The sequence below is a fragment of the Salmo salar genome, chromosome ssa13 (assembly GCF_905237065.1).
Source record: "Salmo salar chromosome ssa13, Ssal_v3.1, whole genome shotgun sequence".
Classification (NCBI taxonomy): Eukaryota; Metazoa; Chordata; class Actinopteri; order Salmoniformes; family Salmonidae; genus Salmo; species Salmo salar.
In genome coordinates, this window is record NC_059454.1 from 77217982 (window position 1) to 77235432 (window position 17451).

Sequence of the window (17451 nt, forward strand, 5' to 3'; positions counted from 1 at the left end):
TCACTGTCAACTGCGTTTTATTTTCAGCAAACTTAACATGTGTAAATATTTGTATGAACATAAGATTCAACAACTGAGACATAAACTGCACAAGTTCCACAGACGTGTCTAACAGAAATGGAATCAAAATTAAAAGTAACAGTCAGTATCTGGTGTGGCCACCAGCTGCATTAAGTACTGCAGTGCATCTTCTCCTCATGGACTGCAGATTTGCCAGTGTTTGCTGTGAGATGTTACCCCACTCTTCCACCAAGGCACCTGCAAGTTCCCAGACATTTCTGGGGGGAATGGCCCTAGCCCTCACCCTCCGATCCAACAGGTCCCAGACGTGCTCAATGGGATTGAGATCCGGGCTTTTCGCTGGCCATGGCAGAACACTGAAATTCCTGTCTTGCAGGAAATCACGCACAGAAGGAGCAGTATGGCTGGTGGCATTGTCATGCTGGAGGGTCATCTCAGGATGAGCCGACAGGAAGGGTACCACATGAGGGAGGAGGATGTCTTACCTGTAACGCACAGCATTGAGATTGCCTGCAATGACAACAAGCTCAGTCCGATGATGCTGTGACACACCACCCCAGACCATGACAGACCCGACAGACTCGTCAGTGAAGAGCACTTTTTGCCAGTCCTGTCTGGTCCAGTGATGGTGTCACTGTTCTCAGCCTGACCACTCACAAAATCTCCTGCTGTTTTTCGCCCAGAGACTGGAGAGACGTCATTCCACTTTCTGGCGCCTTCTGAGAGCCATTGGAAGCCTTAGAAAATGTCACGTTACAGCAGAGATGCTGTATATTCGATAGAGATGCCGCAGAAGGAGAACAAATTGTCAGACAGGGCATTTCCTGTATGGAATCTTCTCAGGTTTTGGCCTGCCATATGAGTTCTGTTATACTCACAGACACCATTCAAACAGTTTTAGAAGCGTTAGTGTTTTCTATACAAATCTACTAATTCTATGCATATTCTCGTTTCTGGGCAAGAGTAGTAACCAGTTTAAATCGGGTACGTTTTTTATCCGGCCGTGCAAATACTGCCCCCTAGCCCCAACAGGTTAACAAACTAGTTTTGGAAAGTCGGTTAGTACATCTATTTTGCATGACACAAGTAATTTTTTCAACAATTGTTTACAGACAGATTATTTCACTTATAATTCACTGTATCACAATTCCAGTGGGTCAGAAGTTTACATACACTAAGTTGACTGTGCCTTTAAACAGCTTGGAAATTTCACAAATGATGTCATAGCTTTAGAAGCTTCTGATAGGCTAATTGACATCATTTGAGTCAATTGGAGGTGGACCTGTGGATGTATTTCAAGGCCTACCTTCAAACTCAGTGCCTCTTTGATTTTCCCATTATGTCAAGCAAAAGGACCTTGTGAAGATGCTGGAGGAAACGGGTACAAAAGTATCTATATCCACAGTAAAACCAGTCCTGTATCGACATAACCTGAAAGGCTGCTCAGCAAGGAAGAAGCCACTGCTCCAAAACCGGCATTAAAAAAGCCAGACTACAGTTTGCAACTGCACATGGGGACAAAGATCATACTTTTTGTAGAAATTTCCTCTGTTCTGATGAAACTAAAATAGAACTGTTTGTCGAAAATAATCATCGTTAGGTTTGGAGAAAAAAGGGGGAGGCTTGCAAGCCGAAGAACACCATCTCAACCGTGAAGCACGAGGGTGGCAGCATCAATATGTGGCGGCGCTTTGCTGCAGGAGGGACTGGTGCACTTCACAAAATAGATGTTATCTTGAGGGAGGAAAATTATGTGGATATATTGAAGCAACAGCTCAAGACATTAGTCAGGAAGTTAAAGCTTGTCCGCAAATTGGTCTTCCAAATGGACAATGACCCCAAGCATACTTCCAAAGTTGTGGCAAAATGGCTTAAGGACAACAAAGTCAAGGGATTTGAGTGGCCATCACAAAGCCCTAACCTCAATCCTATAGAAAATTTGTGGGCAGAACTGAAAAAGCGTGTGCGAGCAAGGTCTACAAACCTGACTGTTACACCAGCTCTGTCAGGAGGATTGGGCCAAAATTCACCTAACATCTTGTGGAAGGCTACCCAAAAAGTTTGACCCAAGATAACCTCTCTGGGCTAGGCGGGACGAAATCGTCCCACCTACGCAACAGCCAGTGTAATCCCGTGGCGCGATTTTCAAATACCTTAGAATTGCTATTACTTCAATTTCTCAAACATATGACTATTTTACAGCATTTTAAAGACAAGTCTCTCATCTGATGAAGATCATCAAAGGTTAGTGCTGCATTTAGCTGTGGTTTTGTTTTTTGTGACATTATATGCTAGCTTGAAAAATGGGTGTCTGATTATTTCTGGCTGGGTACTCTGCTGACATAATCTAATGTTTTGCTTTCGCTGTAAAGCCTTTTTGAAATCGGACAGTGTGGTTAGATTAACGAGAGTCTTGTCTTTAAAATGCTGTAAAATATTCCTATGTTTGAAAAATGGAAGTTTTCGGATTTTAGAGGAGTTTGTATTTCGCGCCACGCCCATCATTGCATATTGGAGCAGGTGTTCTGCTAGCGGAACATCTAGATGTAAGAGGTTAAGCTTTATACAGAAATACATTTCTATCACGTTAACATCAGTACATAGCCTCTCAACATATTCCAAATAGCTTTAATCTTATTAAATAATTGTATACAGCCATTTAGATGTAAGTCTCATAGCTGAGGCTATTATATAAACATTATTATGGTAATATGGCAATATTGTCTCTGAGTATCACAAAATTGTACCAAGCGAACCAGTTCGTAGCTGGATTCTTAACCGATCTTTTATACCTTCTCCAGAACATAAATGTCGTTCGGTTCCCCAATTCTGTGAGTTGGAAGAATTCCTTTGTCTCTCTATGAAACCCCTCTCTGTCTCAAAACTGGGCCATAAGGCAGGACGGTCTCCTTTGGAATTTTACGACCCCTCTCACCACAGCAGTGTCAGAAGTATAGAGGTCGGTGGATGGTGCATAGAAAAGGCCTGGTGCAGAGGGAGGGGGTTCAACTGTGTTCTCTGTACCCAGAGAGAGGGCAACGTCATGACAATAGTCACCAAGAAAACAATTGGTAACACACTACGCCGTGAAGGACTGAAATCCTGCAGCGCCCGCAAGGTCCCCCTGCTCAAGAAAGCACATATACAGTGGGGCAAAAAAGTATTTAGTCAGCTACCAATTGTGCAAGTTCTCCCACTTAAAAAGATGAGAGGCCTGTAATTTTCATCATAGGTACACGTCAACTATGACAGACAAAATGAGAAAAAAAAATACAGAAAATCACATTGTAGGATTTTTTATTAATTTATTTGCAAATTAAGGTGGAAAATAAGTATTTGGTCACCTACAAACAAGCAAGATTTCTGGCTCTCACAGACCTGTAACTCCACTATGGCCAAGACCAAAGAGCTGTCAAAGGACACCAGAAACAAAATTATAGACCTGCACCAGGCTGGGAAGACTGAATCTGCAATAGCTAAGCAGCTTGTTTTGAAGAAATCAACTGTGGGAGCAATTATTAGGAAATGTAAGACATACAAGACCACTGATAATCTCCCTCGATCTGGGGCTCCACGCAAGATCTCACCCCGTGGGGTCAAAATGATCACAAGAACGGTGAGCAAAAATCCCAGAACCACACGGGGGGACCTAGTGAATGACCTGCAGAGAGCTGGGACCAAAGTAACAAAGCCTACCATCAGTAACACACTACGCCGCCAGGGACTCAAATCCTGCAGTGCCAGACGTGTCCCCCTGCTTAACCTGTTAGGGCTAGGGGGCAGTATTGACACGGCTGGATAAAAAACATACCCGATTTAATCTGGTGACCACTACTACCCAGTAACTAGAATATGGATAGAAAACACCCTAAAGTTTCTAAAACTGTTTGAATGGTGTCTGTGAGTATAACAGAACTCAAATGGCAGGTCAAAACCTGAGAGATTCCTTTACAGGAAGTGGCCTGTCTGACCATTTCTTGAACTTCTTTTCTATCTTTTACTAAGGATCTCTGCTCTAACGTGACACTTCCTACGTCGTCCATAGGCGCTCAGAGCCCGGGAAAAACCTGAATGTCGTCATCCCAGCCCCAGGCTGAAACACATTATCGCCTTTCTCAAGTGGCCGATCAAGGGACTCTGGGCTTAGGCGCGTGACCTGACCGCCCCCGTCTTTGTGATTTTTTTTTTCCTCTGTTTGCCGAAAAGGAGATTCCCGGTCGGAATATTATCTCTTTTCTACGAGAAAAATGGCATAAATTTATTTTAAACAGCGGTTGACATGCTTCGAAGTACGGTAATGGAATATTTAGAATTTTTTTTGTCACGAATTGCGCCATGCGCCCGACCCTTCTTTACCATTTCGGATAGTGTCTGGAACGCACGAACAAAACGCCGCTATTCGGATATAACGATAGATTATTTTGGACCAAACCAACATTTGTTATTGAAGTAGCAGTCCTGGGAGTGCATTCTGACGAAGACAACAAAAGGTAATCAAACTTTTATAATAGTAAATATGATTGTGGTGAATGCTAAACTTGCCGGGTGTCTAAATAGCTAGCCCGTGATGCCTGGGCTATGTACTTAGAATATTGCAAAATGTGCTTTCACCAAAAAGCTATTTTAAAATCGGACATATCGAGTGCATAGAGGAGGTCTGTATCTATAATTCTTAAAATAATTGTTATGCTTTTTGTGAACGTTTATCGTGAGTAATTTAGTAAAATGTTAGCGAATTCCCCGGAAGTATGCTAGTTCTGAACGTCACATGCTAATGTAAAAAGCTGGTTTTTGATATAAATATGAACTTGATTGAACAAAACATGCATGTATTGTATAACATAATGTCCTAGGGTTGTCATCTGATGAAGATCATCAAAGGTGAGTGCTGCATTTAGCTGTCTTCTGGGTTTTTGTGACATTATATGCTAGCTTGAAAAATGGGTGTCTGATTATTTCTGGCTTGGTACTCTGCTGACATAATCTAATGTTTTGCTTTCGTTGTAAAGCCTTTTTGAAATCGGACAGTGTGGTTAGATTAACGAGAGTCTTGTCTTTAAATAGCTGTAAAATAGTCATATGTTTGAGAAATTGAAGTAATAGGATTTTTAAGGTTTTGAAAATCGCGCCACAGGCTTCAAGTGGCTGTTACGTAGGTGGGACGAATTCGTCCCGCCTAGCCCAGAGAGGTTAAGCCAATACATGTCCAGGCCCGTCTGAAGTTTGCTAGAGAGCATTTGGATGATCCAGAAGAGGATTGGGAGAATGTCATATGGTCAGATGAAACCAAAATACAACTTTTTGATAATAATTCAACTCGTCGTGTTTGGAGGACAAAGAATGCTGAGTTGCATCCAAAGAACACCATACCTACTGTGAAGCATTGGGGTGGAAACATCATGCTTTGGGGCTGTTTTTCTGCAAAGGGACCAGGATGACTGATCCGTGTAAAGGAAAGAAGGAATGGGACCATGTATCGTGAGATTTTGAGTGAAAACCTCCTTCCATCAGCAAGGGCATTGAAGATGAAACGTGGCTGGGTCTTTCAGCATGACAATGATCCCAAACACACCGCCCGGGCAACGAAGGAGTGGCTTCGTAAGAAGCCTTTCAAGGTCCTGGAGTGGCCTAGCCAGTCTCCAGATCTCAACCCCATAGAAAATCTTTGGAGGGAGTTGAAAGTCTGTTGCCCAGCGACAGCCCCAAAACATCACTGCTCTAGAGGAGATCTGCATGGAGGAATGGGCCAAAATACCAGCAACAGTGTGTGAAAACCTTGTGAAGACTTACAGAAAACGTTTGACCTGTGTCATTGCCAACAAAGGGTATATAACACAGTATTGAGAAACAATCCCCACTATCCCCATCCCCACCGTCAAACATGGAGGTGGAAACATTATGCTTTGGGGGTGTTTTTATGCTAATGGGACAGGACAACTTCACCGGATCAAAGGGATGATGGACGGGGCCATGTACCATCAAATCTTGGGTGAAAACCTCCTTCCCTCAGCCAGGGCATTGAAAATGGGTCATGGATGGGTATTCCAGCATGACAATGACCCAAAACACACGGCCAAGGCAACAAAGGAGTGGCTCAAGAAGAAGCACATTAAGGTCCTGGAGTGGCCTAGCCAGTCTCCAGACCTTAATCCCATAGAAAATCTGTGGAGGGAGCTGAAGGTTTGAGTTGCCAAATGTCAGCCTCGAAACCTTAATGACTTGGAGAAGATCTGCAAAGAGGAGTGGGACAAAATCCCTTCTGAGATGTGTGCAAACCTGGTGGCCAACCACAAGAAACGTCTGAACTCTGTGATTGCCAACAAGGGTTTTGCCACCAAGTACTAAGTCATGTTTAGCAGAGGGATCAAATACTTATTTCCCTCATTAAAATGCAAATCATTTTATAACATTTTTGACATGCGTTTTTCTGGATTTTTTTTCTTGTTATTCTGTCTCTCACTGTTCAAATAAACCTACCATTAAAATTATAGACTGATCATTTCTTTGTCAGTGGGCAAACGTACAAAATCAGCAGGGGATCAAATACTTTTTTCCCTCACTGTATACATGTTAGTGATGCACCGATATTACGTTTTTGGCCGATACCGATATCCATTATTTTCCTTGCCGAAAAAAATAAATAAAAAATATATATTTACAATTTCTGCGGCCTTTAAGCATTCGAGTACAGTTAAATTGTTTACACACGCACATGGCACTGCATCTCAGTGCAAGAGGCGTCACTACACTCCCTAGTTCGAATCCAGGCTGTATCACACCCGGCTGTGATTGGGAGTCCCATAGAGCGGCGCACATTTGGCCCAGCATCGTCTGGGTTTGGCCGGTGTAGGCCGTCATTGTAAATAAGAATGTGTTCTTAACTGACTTTCCTAGTTAAATAAAGGTTACACACCACACTGACCAAAAAGTAATTTTTTGGGCATTTACGTATGTCCCCATTACCAGTAAAACATAGACAAAACCTGTTTGTTTCACTTATTTGCTGTGTTTTGTTGTTCATTTGTTCTGTAGTTTCATTCTCAACCAGGATTTCTTATGAACGCTGTTTGGGTCTTTGCGTGTCAAAAAAGAGGCACATCAAATGGGCTTGTTGACCAATCAGGACCTGAATATGACTGCACGTCACATATTTTAACACGTTCATTAATTTTTTACATAGTTATTACACGATCACTCGTATTTCATATGTCACAACGATCCATCGATACGTATGCTATGATGCTGGTAAAGTTGTCTTGCGCACTCTGTGCCAGTCTTAAAAAAAGCTAGGTTGCTCATGGATGCAAACAATGTTCTTCCCCAGAAACATAGCAAAACGGCAATCTGTTTAAGGTGCTATAGTTAGCTAGCTAACTATATAGCTAGGTGTCATCTAAAATAACCCTAATTTATAAGACAGTTATTATTTGATTAATGGTGGTCAGACCCATCTGTGAAGCTAGCCACAAAAAGGATTAGCCACAGTAGTGGACTTTGCTGTTAGCATTCAAAATAAAAGTAAGTCTTTGACAGTGATGCAAATGAATACAAATAGTATAATTTTTCCATAATTCAATAGCTCATGCTAAACGAGGTTGGAATGTTGTTATATAAAAACAATTTGTTAATTTGACAAATCTGAAATCACACTGGATGTATTATACTTTAGAATTGCATTGGGGGCATACTTATTTCACTGTACAGCCTTACCCCATGTCATTGATCCACAATCCATAGGTATCAGTCTACTCAGTGACACCCAGATAACATTAGCATTGTAGCTCTTATTGCGGGACTCTGAAACAACTGAATTGAGCTACATTTATTGTCAACCTATGTTTATTGAACACTATTCCCGAGAAAAAAACAATACTGCGTGGATGTTTTGGAGTTTGATAACTCAGAGGAGGACATTGGGAAGAAATATCTTGGTTATTGAGTAGACTGATACCCCATTTGATCCCCAATCCTTAGGTAAAGCTGTACAGTGCAATATGAATCTCAATAAACACAATGGGCTGACTGGGGAGGTGATTTCTCACAGTCCCGCGATAAGAGCTACAACGCTAATATTTGCATAAACTCTTCACAGTTGCACGTCAGCTTTGACATCGGTTTTGCACATCGGGACGTTAAACTAGACACCGATGTTGGCATTTTTAGCTAATATCGTCTGATTCCGATATGTTCACCGATATATTGTGCATCCCTTATATATATTAAATATAACACCGTACCAGTCAAAAGTTTGGACACCTACTCAATCAAGGGTGTTTATTTATTTTAGCTTTTTCTACATTGTAGAATAATAGTGAAGACATCAAAACTAGGAAATAACACATATGGAATCATGTAGTAATCAAAGAAGTATTAAACAAATGATATTTTAGATTCTTCAAAGTAGCCACCCTTTGCCTTGATCACACCTTTGCATTCTCTCAACCAGCTTCTTGAGGTAGTCACCTGGAATGCATTTGTGCCTTGTTAAAAGTTAATTTGTGGAGTTTCTTTCCTTAATGCGTTTGAGCCAATCAGTTGTGTTTTGACAAGGTAGGGGTGGAATACAGAAGATAGCCCTATTTGGTAAAATACCAAGTCCATATTATGGCAAGAACAGCTCAAATAAGCAAAGAGAAACGACAGTCCATCATTACTTTGAGACACGAAGGTCAGTCAATCTGGAAATTTCAAGAACTTTGAACGTTTCTTCAAGTGCAGTTGCAAAAAACATAAAGCGCTAAGGTGCAGGGTTGAGTAACCGGGTGGTAGCCGGCTAGTAACAGTGACAAAAGTTCAGGGCAGGGTACTGGGTGGAGGACGGCCAGTATTAACTATTTAACAGTCTGATGGCCTTGAAATAGAAGCTGTTCTTCAGTCTCTCGGTCCCAGCTTTGATGCCCCTGAACTTACCTCGCCTTCTGGATGATAGCGGGGTGAACAGGCCGCAAAACCCATCAAGTGCTATGATGAAACTGGCTCTCATGAGGACCACCACAGGAAAAGAAGACCCAGAGTTACCTCTGCTGCAGACGATAAGTTCATTAGAGTTATCAGCCTCAGAAATTCAGCCCAAATAAATGCTTCGGAGTTCAACTGCTTGACTCAGGCCTTTATGGTTGAATTGCTGCGGAGAAACCACTACTGAGAAGAAGAGACTTGCTTGGCCAAGAAACACGAGCAATGGACATTAGACTGGTGGAAATCTATCCTTTGGTCTGATGAGTCAAAATGTGAAATTTTTGGTTCCAACCGCCGTGTCTTTGTGAGAAGCAGAGTAGGTGAACGGATGATCTCCGCATGTGTGGTTCCCACCGTGAAGCATGGAGGAGATGGTGTGGGGGTGCTTTGCTGGTGACACTGTCAATTTATTTTGAATTCAAGGCACACTTAACCAGCATAGCTACCACAGCATTCTGCAGCGATACACCATCCCATCTGGTTTGCGCTTAGTGGGATTATCATTTGTTTTTCAAAAGCACAAAGACCCCAAACTAGTGGTGTAAAAAGTATTCAATTGTCATACTTGAGTAAAAGTAAAGATGCCTTAATAACAAATGACTGAATTTAGTCACCCAGTAAAATACTACTTGAGTAAAAGTTTTAAAAAATCTTGTTTTTAAATATACTTAACCTCTCTGGGCCAGTGGGACGCTTGCGTCCCACCTACTCAACAGCCAGTGGAATCCCGTGGCGCGATATTCAAATACCGTAGAAATGCTATTACTTCAATTTCTCAAACATATGACTATTTTACACCATTTTAAAGACAAGACTCTCGTTAATCTAACCACACTGTCCGATTTCAAAAAGGCTTTACAACGAAAGCAAAACATTAGATTACGTCAGCAGAGTACCCAGCCAGAAATAATCAGACACCCATTTTTCAAGCTAGCATATAATGTCACATAAACCCAAACCACAGCTAAATGCAGCACTAACCTTTGATGATCTTCATCAGATGACACTCCTAGGACATTATGTTATACAATACATGCATGTTTTGTTCAATCAAGTTCATATTTATATAAAAAAAACAGCTTTTTACATTAGCACGTGACTAGCATGTGACTAGCATTCCCACCGAACACTTCCGGTGAATTTACTAAATTACTCACGATAAACGTTCACAAAAAACATAACAATTATTTTAAGAATTATAGATACAGAACTCCTTTATGCAATCGCGGTGTCCGATTTTCAAATAGCTTTTCGGTGAAAGCACATTTTGCAATATTCTGAGTAGATATCACGGGCTAGCTATTTTGACACCCACCAAGTGTGGTACTCACCAAACTCAGATTTACTATTAGAAAAATTGGATTACCTTTGCTGTTCTTCGTCAGAATGCACTCCCAGGACTTCTACTTCAATAACAAATGTTGGTTTGGTTCCAAATAATCCATAGTTGTATCCAAATAGCGGCGTTTTGTTTGTGCGTTCAAGACACTATCCGAAGGGTAAAGAAGGGTGACGCGGCCGGTGCGTTTCGTGACAAAAGAATTCAAAATATTCCATTACCGTACTTCGAAGCATGTCAAACGCTGTTTAAAATCAATTTTTATGCCATTTTTCTGGTAAAAAAGCGATAATATTCCGACCGGGAAACCCTGTTTTCGTTCAAAGACGAAAAAATAAAAACATGGTGTCGGCTCGTGCACGCGCCCCAGTCTCATTGTTCTCAGATCGACCACTATCCAAATGCGCTACTGTTTTTCAGCCATGGCCTGCAAAGTCACCATTCAACGTTCTGGCGCCTTCTGAGAGCCTATGGGAGCGTTAGAAAATGTCACGTTATGCCAGAGATCCCCTGTTTTGGATAGAGATGATCAAGAAGGCCAAGAAATAGTCAGAGAGAGCGCTTCCTGTTTGGAATCTTCTCAGGTTTTGGCCTGCCAAATGAGTTCTGTTATACTCAGACACCATTCAAACAGTTTTAGAAACTTTAGGGTGTTTTCTATCCAAATCAAACAATTATATGCATATTCTAGTTACTGGGCAGGAGTAGTAACCAGATTAAATCGGGTATGTTTTTTATCCGGCCGTGCAAATACTGCCCCCTATCCCCAACAGGTTAAGTACAGTGGTGAAAAAAGTACATTTTCATACTTGTGTAAAAGTACAACGTAAATGCTATATATCAAATTCCTCATATTAAGCAAACCAGACTGCTCATTTTGTTTTTATTTTAAAACAATTACGGACAGATAGGGGCACATCATTTACGAATGCAGTATTTGTGTTTAATGAGTCCGCCAGATCAGAGGCACTAGGTATGACAATGCGTTGTATTGATGGGTGTGTGTGACTTGGACCATAACTCTGTCCTGCCTGAGTACTTTTTGGTGTCAGGGAAAATGAATGGGAGTAAAATACTTTTTTTTTTTTCTTTAGGAATGTAGTGGAGTATAGGTAAATGTAAAAAAATATAAATACTAAAGTATAGGACAGATACCCCAAAAAACGACTTAAGTAGAACTTTAAAATAATTTTACTTAAGTACTTTAAACGTCTGCCCAAAACACACCACCTGGTTGTGTAAGGGCTATTTGACCAAGAAGGAGAGTGATGGAGTGCTGCATCAGATGACCTGGCCTCAACAATCCCCCGACCTCAACCCAATTGAGATGGTTTGGGATGCTTTGGACCGCAGAGTGAAGGAAAAGCAGCCAACAAGTGCTCAGCATATGTGGGAACTCCAAGACTGCTGGAAAAGCATTCCAGGTGACTGCCTCATGAAGCTGGTTTGAGAGAATGCATGGAGTGTGCAAAGCTGTCAAGGCAAAGGGTTGCTACTTTGAAGAATATAAAATATATTTTTCGTTATTACATGATTCCATATTGTTATTTCATAGTTTTGATGTGACTGTTATTCTACAATGTAGAAAATAATACAAATAAAGAAAATAAACGTGTGTGTGTGTGTGCATACAGTTGAAGTCGGAAGTTTACATACACCTTAGCCAAATACATTTAAACTCACAATTCAATCCTAGTAAAAATGACCTGTCTTAGGTCAGTTAGGATCACCACTTTTATTTTAAGAATGTGAAATGTCAGAATAATAGTAGCGAGAATGATTTATTTCAGCTTTTATTTCTTTCATCACATTCCCAGTTGGTTAGAAGTTTACATGCACTCAATTCGTATTTGGTAGCATTGCCTTAAATTGTTTAACTTAGGTCAAATGTTTCGGGTTGCCTTCCACAACCTTGCCACAATAAGTTGGGTGAATTTTTGGCCCATTCCTCCTGACAGAGCTGGTGTAACTGAGTCAGGTTTGTAGACCTTGCTCGCACACAATTTTTCAGTTCGACCAAGCTTTAACTTCCTGACTGATGTCTTGAGATGTTGCTTCAATATATCGACATAATGTTCTTGCCTCATGATGCAATCTATTTTGTGAAGTGCACCAGGCCCTCCTGCAGCAAGCACCCCCACAACATGATGCTGCCACCACCGTGCTTCATGGTTGGGATGGTGTTCTTTGTCTTGCAAGCGACCCCCCCCCCTTTTCATCCAAACATAACAATGGTCATTATGGCCAAACAGTTATATTTTGGATATTTCTCCAAAAAGTACGATCTTTGGCCCCATGTGCAGTTGCAAACCGTAGTCTGGCTTTTTTATGGCGATTTTGGAGCAGTGGCTTCTTCCTTGCTGAGCGGCCTTTCATGTTATGTCGATATAGGACTCGTTTTAATGTGGATATAGATACTTTTGTATCTGTTTCCTCCAGCATCTTCACAAGGTCCTTTGCTGCTGTTCTGGGATTGATTTGCACTTTTCACACCAAAGTACGTTCATCTCTAAGAGACCGAACGTGTCTCCTTCCTGAGCGGTATGACAGCTGCATGGTCCCATGGTGTTTATACTTGCCTACTATTGTTTGTACAGATGAACGTGGTACCTTCAGGTGTTTGGAAATTGCTCCCAAGGATGAACCAGACTTGTGGAGGTCTACCATTTTTTTTTTCTGATGTCTTGGCTGATTTCTTATGATTTTTCCCATGATGTCAAGCAGAGGCACTGAGTTTGAAGGTTGGCCTTCAAATACCTCCAATTGACTCATGATGTCAATTAGCCTATCAGAAGCTTCTAAAGTCATTACATAATTTTCTGGAATTTTCTAAGCTGTTTAAAGGCACAGTCAACTTAGTGTATGTAAACTTCTGACCCAATGGAATTGTGATACAGTGAAATAATCTGTCTGTAAACAATTGTTTGGAAAAATTACTTGTGTCATGCACAAAGTAGATGTCCTAACTGACTTGCCAAAACTATCGTTTGTTAACAAGAAATTTGTGGAGTGGTTGAAAAACGAGTTTTAATGACTAACATAAGTGTATGTAAACTTCTGACTTCAACTGTTTGTATCTCTCTCTCGTAAGACATGATATAGGCCCAGTCCTCAGGCAGATAAAAAGATGTGAAATGATTTGTTAGACCTACCGTCAAAAAGACCAGACAATCTCTTGTAACAGTTTATTTTCACAATGTGCAGTTTATCGATCACTTTTTACCCTGAGTGTGTTATTTTGTCTTTTGTTAGGCCTACTTTGTGTAAAGCATTGTTAGTCCCATTTCACTCTCTTTTTTTCCCCTTTTGTATAGAGCGAGGATTTAGGCCTGACAGGCTCCTGTCCTGTAGGGAGATCTCGATTTTGCCAACCCACACCACTGACGCCATCATTAGGGTTTTGATCAACAGCAGTGTGTACACGGGGGGAGAAATAGTCATTTTCCTGATCTAATTACTGTGAGGAGGCAGTTTAGCATAGCTTCCTGTAATGTCTGATTTTACCTCTTGTCAGGGGCTATTAAAGGAAGCTGGGTTAATCTTTCTGGAAATCTTCTTTCCACTCAGGGAGGAGTGCCTGCCTTAAATTCCGTACTACTCCCATGAAGCTGACAGGAACCATCATACCACTGTGGTATGTATGAGCTAATACTTGAAGGTACTGCTGACTTTCTATTGCTACTGTTTGTTGCTCTTCTTTGAACGAATGACCTGAATGACCTCCATGTACATATTACCTCGACTAACCCATACCCCTGCACATTAACTTGGTGCCAGTACTCTCTGTATGTAGCCTCATTATTCTTGTTTTGTTGCTTTTTTATTTAGTAAATATTCACTAACTGCATTGTTGTTTAAAAGGGCTTATAAGTAAGCATTTCACTGTAAGTTCTACACCTGTTGTATTCGGCACATGTGACAAATACATTTTGATTTGATTGCTAGTGACAGCTGGTTTTGAAAGAACAACAAACCTGTCCTTTTGGCTTCTTTAATTCCCCCGAATGGACTGTTTTACAGTGCTCTCTCTCTCTCTCGAACACACACACACACTTTGTATCACCATATCACCACCCACATACTGCTTTACAATGAACTAATAGATTAAATGCACAATTTGAGTTTTGGGGTTAATAAAACGTAGTTAAAAATTGTGTGAAGTGCCGAACCCATTCAACAGCCTGGGCCAGGCTTTTAGGGCAAAGGGCCATGCTTCCTAAGAGAATCCCACACACCCAGAACAACAAGCTTTTTAATACCAGCAGCAGCAGCACTCCACTCACCTCTCTTGTCGTTAGATGAGGCACGCACAGTTAGATGGATGGATTAGCAAATGAATTGCAGACCCCTCTAAAGACCCCCTCAAACTCATTTGTCATTCAGTCTCATTCCCTGCATCTGTAATTCGCACGCTTTGAGTTTGAGTCGCTGCATGTTTTTTCGAACAACTTCTAACTTATAAAATGCCATCTTATTACGGTCAAATACAATCTCATACCTCGACCTACACATTGTATAAGTTGTTTTTGTATGTGGAGTGTATTTAACTGTGCAGTTTCCCTATCACCAGTGTTTTTTCCTCCCTTACCTATTATTCAGTGCTCTAGCTAAACGAACATACTAGCTGGGCCTTATCAGTGGCACTCCATATGGATGTCTAGTCTGTTGCTAAGGCCAGCAGGCTGTGTTAAGCCACCTTGCACCCTGCCTGACTCCTCACTAAATCACCTGTGTCACTGCCTGCTGCCTGCCTCTCCCATGTGACAGAGGGAGCAGAACAGGGTATAACAGCTCAGCCATCCACACCCTGCCCTGAGGATTCCTTTACCCAGTACCACCCATCTCTCTCTGTCTCTCTGCAGTGTGTGGGGGGCCGATGGGTCTGCTCTTTAGAGACCCCAATTATCCCTGACTAGCAGACCTCCTGAAGGTGCAGAGGAAGTGCAGCTATGTCATGGCAGCTGGAATAGTGATGGGATGGTTAGCGTAAGCCATGTCTCATTTCTGCTAAATAGTTCACATGAAATAACCACTTGTGCACATCAACAAATCAAATCAAAATCAAATTTATTTTTATATAGCCCTTCGTACATCAGCTGATATTCTCAAAGTGCTGTACAGAAACCCAGCCTAAAACCCCAAACAGCAAGCAAAGCATGTGAAAGAAGCACGGTGGCTAGGAAAAACTCCCTAGGAAAAACTCCCTAGAAAGGCCAAAAACCTAGGAAGAAACCTAGAGAGGAACCAGGCTATGAGGGGTGGCCAGTCCTCTTCTGGCTGTGCAGGGTGGATATTATAACAGAACACGGTCAAGATGTTAAAATGTCAACAGCAGATTGACTTTAAATAGGCCTAGTACGTACTGTCCTGTAGGCCTATATAAGCTGTGTTGATGTGATATTGAGGTGGTGGTGGTGTTCAGTTCATGTCAAACTTTGATAAATGGTAATTTGTCCTCTGAGCTGCCCTGGTTGGGTCTGGGCTGTTCTAGCCAAGCCATAACTGAGAGATTCATTTATCATTAGGCTGCTCCATCCAAAGTCCCCTCCTTCATCAGCTCAAGACTGCTATCTCAGCCTGACTGTTGCCTCCGGGCCCTATTGCAGGAGAAAGAGGGTCAATAGCGAAGAATGTGCTGTCGGGTGCATTAATGTTGCGTTCAATTGCATAAACCTTTGAGCGGGCCTCATCAGTCTTTAACCGTTGGACAGCTAGGGGAAAGATGGCTATGTGAGTTAGGTAGTTTGAGAAGGCATGATGCAAGAGTGTGTGTGTTGCTCATTTTAACCAAAACTGGTGTACTCCTAGTTCTTTCGGGAATAATATATTTTGTGACAATCGGGTATTTGCAATGCAGACCATGCTTCCTCATCTCCCAGTGAGTGGCAAGGGCAGAGAGGTGCTGACTGTCTTTGGGAGACATACAGACTGGTATGCTTTGGCTATGACAGACAGACGGATGTAGTGAATAAATAGACTGTGGTATGCTTTGGCTTTGGACAGACAGACAGACAGACAGATGTGCAGTGTGCTTTGGCCGGGGCTGCTGCTCTGTGAGCCTGGGAGGGCCAGATGTTCCCATGCAGACACACGGGTGAGATGTTTGCCATGCAGGATAAGGGCCGGGAGCTGGCGTACTCCGCAGTGGGGGCACACACACATACGCACACACAAAGGACATGAAGGGATCCCAAATGTCTGCCACTCTCTTCCCCTGGCAACACACCTTTAGACACCCTGGCCACAGAGAAGGATCTCTTTTATCCCAGACAGGCCCTGTGTTGATGTCAACATTGCAATTGAGCTGACCTTACCTGCTGCTGTACATGGACAGAAAATATAATTGTTTGGGCTTTTGGGTTGTATCGACGAGGATATCCAGCACATGGAGGGAAAAGGGGCCTGGCATACAGGGAGGGCAGGGCAGGCTTAGTCTCTCACCACATTTTGGTGTGCATCTCTGAATGTGTCTGTGTATTTAGGCTATATGTATAAGAGATCAGGATAGTTTAATGGCGCTGTGGATAAATGTTCCAAGCCAGACTGAGTGCGGCGGTGCTCTGCTCAGTTCTGTGGCTGGTTGTGTAACACTGCCTGTCTACATGGTGGTTTGTGTGTGTTAAGCCCTTTTAGGATGATTTAATGGCCTTAGCTCTCCCACAGCTCAGACTACTGGAGCTGCAGTGAGCCTCCTCCTAAATCAAGCCACCTGACACCCTGGTGCTGCTGCTGACCTACGCCGGAGTCTCCTCTCGCGAGTGTGTCTGTCCTCAGAGCGAGGAACAGCTGCATTGATTTGGATCTGTTTGCTGAGCACTCAGAGGAGAAATGATAGCCGTTGGAACACCAGGAGAGAGAGAGAGGAGGGTGTCGGGAACCACTGTTCCACATGTGTACACACACAACTCCACCTCTGATTCCTATGTGAGGACAGCCTGGGATCCCAATCAGCAGCACTTTAAAAGCTTTCCTCTTTCTCCCTTTAATCGCAGGCTCAATTTGTCACCGGCGTGTCCAATTTCTGATAAGCGCTTGAATGTGAGCGAGCAAGGCAGGGGAAGAGCAGCACAAAATGGATGCACCTGCTCATAAATGAAATCAAGCCACTCCATCTTCATTTCCCTTTGCTGCTA

General features: G+C 42.3%; 1 protein-coding gene across 9 annotated transcripts in view; it reads left to right on the top strand.

Moving 5' to 3' along the window:
* The window catches only part of LOC106567988 (protein FAM222B-like), an 83314-nt gene that overhangs the window by 30810 nt on the left and 35053 nt on the right, over positions 1-17451 (top strand). For 4 of the 9 annotated variants that reach the window (XM_014137944.2, XM_014137941.2, XM_014137943.2 and 1 more), the window contains exon 2: positions 13886-13976. The exons of 1 other annotated variant lie outside the window; for it this stretch is intronic. The gene's annotated coding sequence lies outside the window, so the exon portion shown is untranslated. The remainder of the gene's footprint in view (positions 1-13885; positions 13977-17451) is intronic. 4 more of the 9 variants (XM_014137947.2, XM_014137942.2, XM_014137945.2 and 1 more) reach the window with 1 other exon arrangement.